Consider the following 10,416-nt stretch of genomic DNA (forward strand, 5'->3'; position numbering starts at 1 on the left):
AGGACTTAAATCAACTACCATGAAATTCTCCCTTATAGATGTCTAGTTCTGACAACTATGGTCTTCCCGAATCTTTTGGCAAAGGCTTTCCTTATAAAGATGATGTTCCACGATTGGATCGTTGAAATGGGAATCATACTTCACTTCCTCCACCTCCTCCAGTAGTTCTCCCCGACCCACGTCTTCATCGACTTGAAAAGTTCAAGGTCACTCAAGCCCTATTGGCAAGCAAACACCAAGATGGAAGGTCTGTGTGTGCACATTTCTTGGAGATGAAGTCACACATTGACAGGCTGGGAATGTTAGGAATCGTTTTCTCGAGGAAGTTGGCTGTTGACTTGGTTCTTCAATCACTTCCTAAGTCATATAGTGAGTTCATTAAAGATTACTATATGACAGACCACGACGTGACCCTTATCGATCTTACCTATTTGCTAATTACTGCTGAATCAGAAATGATTTGGCGCACTGGTCAAGCAAATTTGGTTGAAAGATCTACTTCCCAAACTTCCATGCACATTGACAATGGCAACATTGAAAGTCCAGAAAAGTATTATCTTCCCAATGGAAAGGGATTGGCCAAGGTCAAACCTTTTGACCAAATGGTAAAGAGAAAGGCTAAGTCTGAGATTGTCCTGTGTGCCTTTCCAAAAGAGTCTGTTTGCTTCTATTGCCAAGAGAAGGGGCATTGGATGCGAAGCTGCCTTATCTACCTGAAGGATCGCAAGGATGCTAAAGTCAAACTGTATGACTCTACTTCAGGTAAGTCTACTATCTAACTCTATTAAATTTCTATTTATAGATTCTTAATACATGATGAGATAAGATTGCATTTTGATGTTCTTTAGGATCGAAGAAAAGAAATGAAGCTTAAAGGAAAAGTAAGTCGAGTCTAATCACAAAGAGATGGATTTCCATCGCATGGTTCGAGGATCAGATTTTTGAGCTGCTGCTTAGGAGTTATGATAGATTGCTTTTGATTATTTAGAGACATAGTTTTCATATGTACTTTCATTGTAAGGACAAGTTTTCTGCACATTTTATAAATAAAGAAAATTTTGATTTTATCTTATTTTATATTTCCTTGTAATGGCATTTGTGAAAATTGATGTTTGTATGTTTCTATTTTTAGCAATATTGAAAATGGATTTGATTCTTAGTAACATTGTTTGTGGTTGTGTCAATAATTTACCAAATAAGGAAAGATTCTCATCACCAAAGTTTCAATTGGATAGAAACTTGGAATCGTGCAACTTGTATTGTGTGATGAATGAGAACTTTCATTTTTGGGAAAGTAAGATTAATTCCTTATTCACATATAGTGTGAGTCGAGTGAAGAACTAAGGGATCTAGTACACATTGCTTTGCACTGGTCAAGTCCACCATAAAGAACGATAAGACTATTCGTCATGATTTACTAAAAGTTTAGTAAATATGATTATGCTTACAAGATTAAGTATAATTCTGAATCATTGGAAAAGTTTCAATGTATAGCAGAACGAATAGGAAGAATCAACTAGGCAGAAAGATAAAAGTTTCTCCAATCTGAAAGGAAAGGAGAGTACTTTAGTATCGTGTTTTATGATTATCTTAATGATTATGAAACCATGTCACAATTGATCCTCTAAGGACACCTTAGTGCACTTGTATGGCTAAGAAGAGGGATCATGAATTGTTGAAATGGTTAAATCAAAAAGGTGAGTCATACTTCGTTCGTTAGTGACATAATCTTAAGAAGGTTTATAACACACTCATCAAATGTGGAATAGAAAATTGTTTTCTTACTCTTGCACATTTGAAATTGCTAAGTTGTGATGTCTTGGATAAGACAAAGATCAAATAAGACCAATTGTGTAAAGTGTTTGTCTTGATAAGAATCTGCACTAACTCTTGAATATTTTTCTGTCAAGGAATGCTTTTTGACAAGAGAATCTTATATGTCAAGAGGTCAGCGGGAGTCTTAAAGATCTTGAAAATATTTCAAGAACTAATCAAGAGTAAACATATTGTTTATCACTAGCACGCGACTTGAGGTTTGTAACGTATCGTGTTGACACATTCTTGTTTCTGTGTCATTCCAGTTGAAGTTGATCATGCATGTGAGTTATATGAGTACTCAATTGTTTGCTAAACGACCTGGAAGTAATGGTAGACCCTTGTGCTACTAGATGGCAAGAAATCAAGATTGAACAAGTTCAGTCCATATGAGTTTGGATTTGTCACTAACCTTGTCTTGTGATTATGGTTATGACAAATTCACATGGATAGGAACACACACACCATTAATCTAAGTGACAAAGGTTTCTCTCCACTTCATGAAAATGAGTGTGAGGAAACGCTTTCACTAAGTAGATTTTAAGGAGATAGCAGTTGTGTAGATTGCATTCTCAAATTCGATTATGATTACAGCATCTCTCTTCATAGTTCGAATTGTGAGAAATGGTAAATAGTTTAAACATTCGGAACTTATTGTTGTAAGTTCAGAAATAGTTTAGACGCACATATGAGCTATCGAAGGAAAGGTGTATCAGTTTGAAAAGCCTAGATAAAGTCTTATCTAAGCATCTTATATCAGAAATCTAAAAGGAAGTCAATAAGTATTGATTTCTAGAAGTCCAGTTGATTTCTGGATATATGTCAAAGCTAGTGGGAGCATAAGTGTTATGCTGATAAGGAATAATTATTATGTTAGTGGGAGCATAATCATTATGTTAAGTGTTGCGAATTAGCAATGCTAGTTATAAGAAACAAAGTTTTAATTTGCAAAGTTGCAAAGGTTGAAAAATTGTTTCGCTATAGTAACGGAGAGAATACTTATACTTTATTTCGAATCTAAAAGCTTAGATTGAAATATTAATCAAACATAGTCATGGATATATATGAATTTCATGTTGAAATGTTTCAACATTGAGAATTATATACATGGAAATATTATAGCAAAAGATCCACGTCTTTATGTAAGACATTATGAATCGTGTCCCATATGCTTCGGGTATAGGATAAATTACATATGCTGTAATATTCATCTGTTTTGATTTTCCAAATGCCTAGGGCATTAAGAGGGGAAAAGAACCAAAACCAGATATGACTAAAGTAGTTAAACAACTGTTAAGGACAATCAAAGGTTCGCTAAGGATTGGTCACTTGTGGGCAGTTGGAAGTATAGTATGGAAAGGACAATATTGACATTATTATGAATAGATAGGATTCTATTCAGAATAAGTTGTCATATGGAAAATATAGAAAGGTTTCCATAATGGGAGTTGGATATTAAGAATCTATGTGTAGGTTAGAAACTTTTATGCATGAAGGATGTTCAAAGGAATGTACTTTGAATGTAAGACTTCGTATATGTGGAATTGTCTTGTGACAATCTCCAGTGGAATACTTTGTAATTTTATTGTCCAAGTCTCTGTGACTTTGGTGCATTGACATTACAAAAGGATCATTGCATGATAGTTTAGAATATAATACTTTCTAATAGTGGCAAGAATTTGGTATTCTTAAACTTTTGACAAGGATTTGGAATTGTGAAATGAGCATCATTGGAAATGTTTTTGATTGATCTATTTCACAAAGAAAGGACCATAGGTAAACATAGTGTGCATGCTTAAAGCATGGGATAACTAAGGTTTTAATTCAAGTATTAAGTTGATTAATCGAAACATTATCCAATGAATGATGTGTAATCAATATGGTGATTAAATAATAAATGTTTTATTTATACTCAAAAGTTTTGAGACCACATTGGATTCAATTGTTCTTGTGTTTCACTTCGCATGTTTTGACTTCCCGAATGTAGATTGTCTAAGTGCTTAGACATAGCAAAAGTTTGTTGCAGTGTTCATGAGTACTCCTGTAATAAGATTTGAGTATTGGATTAAACCCAAGCTCACATGAATCACTTCATGGATTTCATCACGAGTGATTGTGAGACGATAATATCTTATATTCTTGAAACGGAGACATACAGTTGCAGTTTACAAGTCGGTTGCACATTGATGATATGTAAACCCACCAGTAACTTGGTGTTATAAAACATATTGTTCTGTGATTTGATGAGTAAATAGAGAAAGCATATGAGTCGAAGTTTATCCGTTCCTTTTAGCCTAAGAGGGATAAAAGAGATATATGTTGGCCCCTCGATGATTTAGTCATGACACCCTTAAGCGCTTGGCCAAGCCTGGACTGATTTTATTTGTTCAAGTAGTCAGTCGTCATAAATCTGAAATCGGGAAACAACACATAGACAGAGAGAATGATTATAATCCATGTCTCATGTCTATACAATATCTTGAAGAGTGAAGGAATATATGATCCCTTATCTAATGGACGCATTACTGATAAGATCAGAGTTCGAGATCAACTTTTGAGAGCTACGATTGCTAATCGAATTTGGAGTTACATTGCCAGTTATAGTTATTAGACTTATCCAAGTGGGAGACTGTTGGATTAGGTGTCTAAGCCCATAACTATAACTGGTATGTACTTGACCCGATAGTAGCATGGTCCATTTGGGTTTCCTTCACCAGAACAATTTGATAGGATGGATATTTGAGAAAGAGGTTATTTGTTATTTATTAATATATTATAAGAATAATATATTAATTGAGAAATCATATTATTTAATTGGTATTGATCAAGAATTAATTTGAAATTAATTTAGTGATCAAAAGAGACTGATTAAATTAAGGAGGACTGATTAAGTCAATCAGTAATACTTATAGTTTGGGCTAATGATCCATGTTGATTAGTAATGTACTAAGTTTATGTGAGAGTCCATGAAGAGTTAGTCCAAAAGGCTATCATATGTATTATTGGATTATAGGCCCAAGGAAGTGAATTAGGGTTTACAAGTTGAAACCCTAGGAATTCCACACTATAAAAGTAACCCCTTAGCTGCAAAATCGGCACCCAAGAGTTAAAAGAAGAACCCTAGCCGAATTTGTGCCTCATAGAGTCTCTCTCAAAGTCCTCCATTGTTCTTGGTGTTTGTGACACATTTGAGGCATCACATTTGAGGTGTTAAGCTCTTGAAAGGCCAAGTTCTACAAGCTAAAATAAGAGGTATTCATCTAACTTGTTTTTATGTTGCAATATCAAATTTGTATGCTAGTTAGGCTTCATGCTTTGGAAAATAAATATTGCATGTATAACTAGAGAAAACTTAGATCCAAAGCATTAGGGTTGTATGTGCACCATAGGAGTGTTATAGTGTTCAAAACCCAACAACAACCACGTCGTAGTAATCTTCACCACGTCGTGGTCTCGCTTCAGTTAGTTTTTCGTTTATTTGTTTTTTTGTTCCTTTTACGCGTTTTTTTTAGTTTTATCTTAGCAGAAAAAAACGGGGGACATCACGACCATGTCAATGGAAGAGTACAAACGACATATAAGGAACAACAACAAATGGGGTCTTGATCCACCAAAAATCCCAACCACTACAAAGTTTGAACTACCGTGACATATTCTTGGCATGCTAAAAGATCTACCTTTTTATGGGAAGGAGTACGAGGACCCTTATGAGCATATAGAAGAGGTGGTGGAGATTTCAAATTATTTTAACACTTCAAACGTGAGTAGAGATGTGGTGATGCTTCGACTTTTTCCGGTCACATTGAAGGGTGAAGCAAAAGAATGGTTAAAATCACTTCCCTTTGGAGCAATCACAACATGGGCTGATTTTAAGATTGAGTTCATCAACCAGTTTACTCCTCCTTCGAAAGTGGCAAAGCTTAAAAGAAACATCCATAATTTTCAACAATTGGAGGGGGAGTCATTATACGAAGCTTGGGAACGTTACAAGAGATTGTCACGACATTGACCTCAACATGACTTCAGTGTGCAACAAGAAATATCAATATTTTATGATGGAGTCAATGTGTGCACTCGTCAAATTCTAGACTCACAGGGGCCCATGACAAAGAAGAATCTGACAACAAATAAAGCTTTGATTGAAGAATTCTCTAAGCATTCAAGAGAGTATCGTAACTCAAAGGAGGACTTCACTAGAGGAAAGTCATGTAAAAATGGAGGTCAATATGTTATTAGTGCAGTTATTGCAAACCTCGATGCGATGAAAAAAAAGATCACAAAATTGGGTGGACCAATTCAAGATAGACGTGGAGCTTGTGGAGGACCCCATTATACTAAAGATTGTGGGTCGGAGTATAAGCGAGCTCAAGACACGACAAAATATCAACAACTAGAGCATAATCTCTAACAACTAGAACGAGTCCAATCCAAGAAGCTAGATGCTCTCGATTCGATGTTATTCAGATCCATGGAAGCTAGCGAAAAAATACATGATGCAACTGATGCAACACTTAGAGTTCAACAAGCATCTATTTTGAGCATCCACACACAGGTTGGGCAATTAACAAAACTTTTACAAGAAAATCTATCGGATCTACCTTCAAGAAAAGTCGAGTCAATCCCTATGGATCAAGTCATGGTCGTTGATATAGAAGAAGAAGATGAATTGGAGCATACGAAGGACCTTGAAGAGGAGTCTAATCAGTTACTCGAAGTAAAAAGGAAAGAAGAAGAAGAGTATCGTGAAGCTTCCCAGTCGTCACAACGTGGAGACAATAGTGTCACGTCGTGGACGATAAAAGAAAATTATGATTTCTCAGAGCCGTATCGACCACCGCTCCCTTTCCCATCTCGTGCCAATGCAAATTTGGTGAAACAAGAATACATGAAGTTGCTTAAGCATGATGAATTTGAACGCATGAAGGAAGAAGAGTGGGAGGAATAGGAGGAGCCTTTACCAAAAGAGCAATTGGAAAAAGAAGTGAATTATTCAAAAACCCCAGTGTCAATGCCAATGATGTTTGAGGTGTTTGCTTTTACAAGACCACCAAATCCAGTAACAGAGGCGATTGAAGAAAAAGAAGTAGAGAGTGATGAGTCCAATTTTGATAAGAAAAACCCGGAAAGAGACAAGACAAAAGCTAAAGACATGGGAATTAGGAAAGAACCCAAGCGAAAGCACAAAGAAGATGTCAACCCAACAATGCAAGAAAGCTCAAGAAAGGCATCCAATAGACGGGTTGCCTACAAATGAACAAGGATCAAGATGATGGAGAACAGAGAGGTTACACTTCCACCTGATGCAACGTAGAGTGGGAAGGAGTTCGGCTCATGACTCCAACAAAAAGAAGTGCTTATCGGGAGGCAACCCGATGTGTTTAGAGTTTGCATTTTCTTTTTTTTTTTATTTAGTTTTAGTTTTATTTTTTGTTTTAGTTTTATTTTAACTTAACCGAATGATGATGTGTTTCTCTAGTTCTTGATCTTATTTTGTAGTGTTGAACGAAAGTGAAGCAGTGAATGAGCTTAATTTGAAGAAGTCGTGCGATTTTTGAATATCATAATTGAAGAACACGTTTTGGAATAAGTGTGGGGTTCCCACATAATTAAGAGAAAAGCATTTTGAAGCATATTTACTGAAAAGAATAGTGGGAATGGTCTTACACATTACAAAGATTCGATGCCCACTTGTTTCAATCTTAGAAGATTCTCTGAGAAGACACCACTACGTGGATATCATCAACACGTCGTGGCAAAAATTTTAATCGCGACTGAATCTGACTACACCACGACGTGGCATCCTTAAACCACGTCGTGGCGACATTATTTTGCTCGATCTTGATTACCATTTGCTCGACACCATGACATGGCGTTGCTTTCCCACGTCGTGGCAGCGGTTTAGCACATTTTTCAAGAATGGTTCTTTGATTTCATTCGATCTGGTACATTTGCATTCACAATAAGAAGGTCCAGAAGTATTGTTTCCAGCAATTATACGAGAAGTCTAAGCTTTCCACACAAGTCTCAGAATTCGATCTCGCCACTACTATTCCAGGGGAGTCTGTTCCTTTTTCTCCTTTTATTGTTTTATATTATTTTATGCATACAATGAGGGCATTGTATGTAATAAGTGTGGGGTAGGGGGTAGAAAAATTAAATTGCTAGAAAATTTAAAAATTTTAGGAATAGATTTGAAATAATAATCTACAAATTAAATCTAGTGATAATAGTTTAAATTTAAGTTGCTAGTGTTTTGTGGGATGATCCGATGCGAGCTCAAATGTTTAACTAAGCCAATATATGTTATAGTGTATTTGTGGTTTCCCATTCCTAGTGAAAAGTCATGAGTTATGAAAAGGTAATCTGCTAGTTTATATGGCATAATATGTTTTGCAGTATGTACCTGAAATCTATCCAGGAGAGCTTATGTAGTCATTGCAGTTAGACTAATATCTCAAACCAATAAAGGTTGAAGTTAAGCTGTCTTGCTTAAGCATGTAGGATTTGAGCGAAAAAAGTGAGTTATATATTAAAAAAACAGAGAGAAAAATTACCGAAAAGTTGAAGAATTTTGGAGCTATCAAAGTATGAAGATCAAAAGATCAAAAATTCTGAAGAAATTCGAAAGTTGAAGATGCCAAAAATCATAAAGGTGGTGAATTCAAAGAAATCAAAGATCAAATATCAAAGAAATGTAGAATTCCAAAGAGTTCCATTGTGGTATCTAAAGTTGTATTTTTTCTAGATTATGTATGCTTGGGTAGCTTAACCACAAATACATTGAGGTTAAGAAAGATTTATAAGGATCGATTCAGAGGGTTGCAGAAATGAGTGTCGTATAAGCTAAGGGGTGAAGGTTCATAAGGATTGTGAGTAGCTAGGATTGGGGAAGTTTTTAGGAACCTTAGACACAAATATGCGCATTGACGTCTTGGTATAATGGTTGAGTTCAAAAAGTATTGTCTTATGTGATATTGGTGATGAAAGTTAGACTTAAAAAATTAGTTTTGCTTGGGGGCAAGCAAAAGATAAGTGTGGGGTATTTTGATATGTGCATATCTACATATATATTTTTCATCATATCTTAATATTATTAGCTATATTTACGCTTATTCTAGAACAAAAGGTACTTATTATGTTTAATATATGTTATGTAGCGTAAAAGACATTCTCGGAATCAATATGGAAGCTGGAGGCAGGAATGAAGAGCTTATGCAAGAAGAAGACACAAGAAGGATGTAGTTGGACAGCTTGACCCCTCGTCAGTATTTTCGCCATATCCGATTGACGTGACTCAAAATGATCTGAAAACTAGACACAATTTCGGACAACTTTCATGTTTTGAGAAAATGCTGATTCTCGATAACCACGACGTGGTGAATGGAATCTTCGCGATTCTTGTCGCTGACTTGGAAAATACGTGATATACACGAAGACCACGTCAAGGTGCCTTTACGATGTCGTGGTGGCAAAATTTTACACAAGTATATATATCCGAACATTATGACGAATTGGGGGGACTTGGAGGTGACTTTCAAGAGAAGTATTGCGACAAAACCCTTCTAAGAACCCTTTGGGGTTGATTTTGAATCTAGGAAGTCGATTGGAGCAATGATTCGCATCTACACATTCGGTTTGCTTAGTTTAATGATGTTTAGCTTGGTTTACCTTTTGTTTATGTGTTCATCAGCTGTGATTATGGGCTAAAACCTTTTCTTTCGTGTAGATTAGATGAACTCCTGAATACTATGTGTTGATTTCTTGTTTTATGGATTGATGAAGTTGATTTTTGCTTTAAATATTGTTTGATAAATCTAAACCTAGCTTGTTAAAGTTTTTATCTTTATTGCCTTGTCTCAAGTTTTGTGTAGTTAAACTGCAGTTAGTTGCATGAACTTGGTTTACCTAGTTGTTTATGACCATTAAATTGTTAGAGCTAGAGATTGATCATATCCTAGTATAGGTGATAAGTTAGTTGCTTAACTGCATTAGAGAGCAGTATTTGATCATAATATTTTCTCGATTACTAGAATTGACCAAAGAATAGTAGTCTGTAGATTATATCATTCAGAGTCCAAATTACCTTTAAAATCAATTTAGTGCCCTTAACTTGCATGATCATTGGGGTTAAAGTTGTTAAATTGACTTATGATAGTTAGTCTGACCATGATGACTAGTAACTATTATTTGGTAACTAGTGGAATTAATCCATTGTCTTGAAATCAACCATAGGAAATAGGAGGGATTCGAAGCTAAACGAAAGTATCCATTATTCTTGATTTGAATTTGTGTTTCTAGTTGTTTACTTTAGTAATTAGTTTGTTATTTTAATTTAAATTTTTCTGAACTTGTAAAATCAGATAAAACCCCCATTTTAGTTGTTTTTCTTAGTTTAGCTTTTAGTAGTTATTTTATTAATTAAATACTGTTCCTTGTGATCGACACCCGACTTATCTAAACTATTCTATAATTCGACTAGTACACTACCTAGGTGCATTCTAGCTAGTTAAGTTCGTTAGGTTATAAATTCAAAACTAGATGGGTATAATTTGTGCACATCAATACTCTTAGGTATTTTTTTTACTGTTTTTCTTTCATTTT

General features: G+C 35.2%; 1 non-coding gene across 1 annotated transcript; it reads right to left on the minus strand.

Moving 5' to 3' along the window:
• Positions 1-5,731: 5,731 nt before the first annotated feature.
• Positions 5,732-5,838, minus strand: LOC145110288 (small nucleolar RNA R71). The gene has a single exon (XR_013709672.1). It is a non-coding gene; the product is annotated as a small nucleolar RNA R71 (small nucleolar RNA).
• Between the last annotated feature and the right edge of the window lie 4,578 nt (positions 5,839-10,416).

The sequence above is a fragment of the Lactuca virosa genome, chromosome 4 (genome assembly GCF_052849685.1).
Source record: "Lactuca virosa cultivar CGN04683 chromosome 4, Lactuca_virosa_CGN04683_v6, whole genome shotgun sequence".
In the NCBI taxonomy this organism is placed as follows: Eukaryota; Viridiplantae; Streptophyta; class Magnoliopsida; order Asterales; family Asteraceae; genus Lactuca; species Lactuca virosa.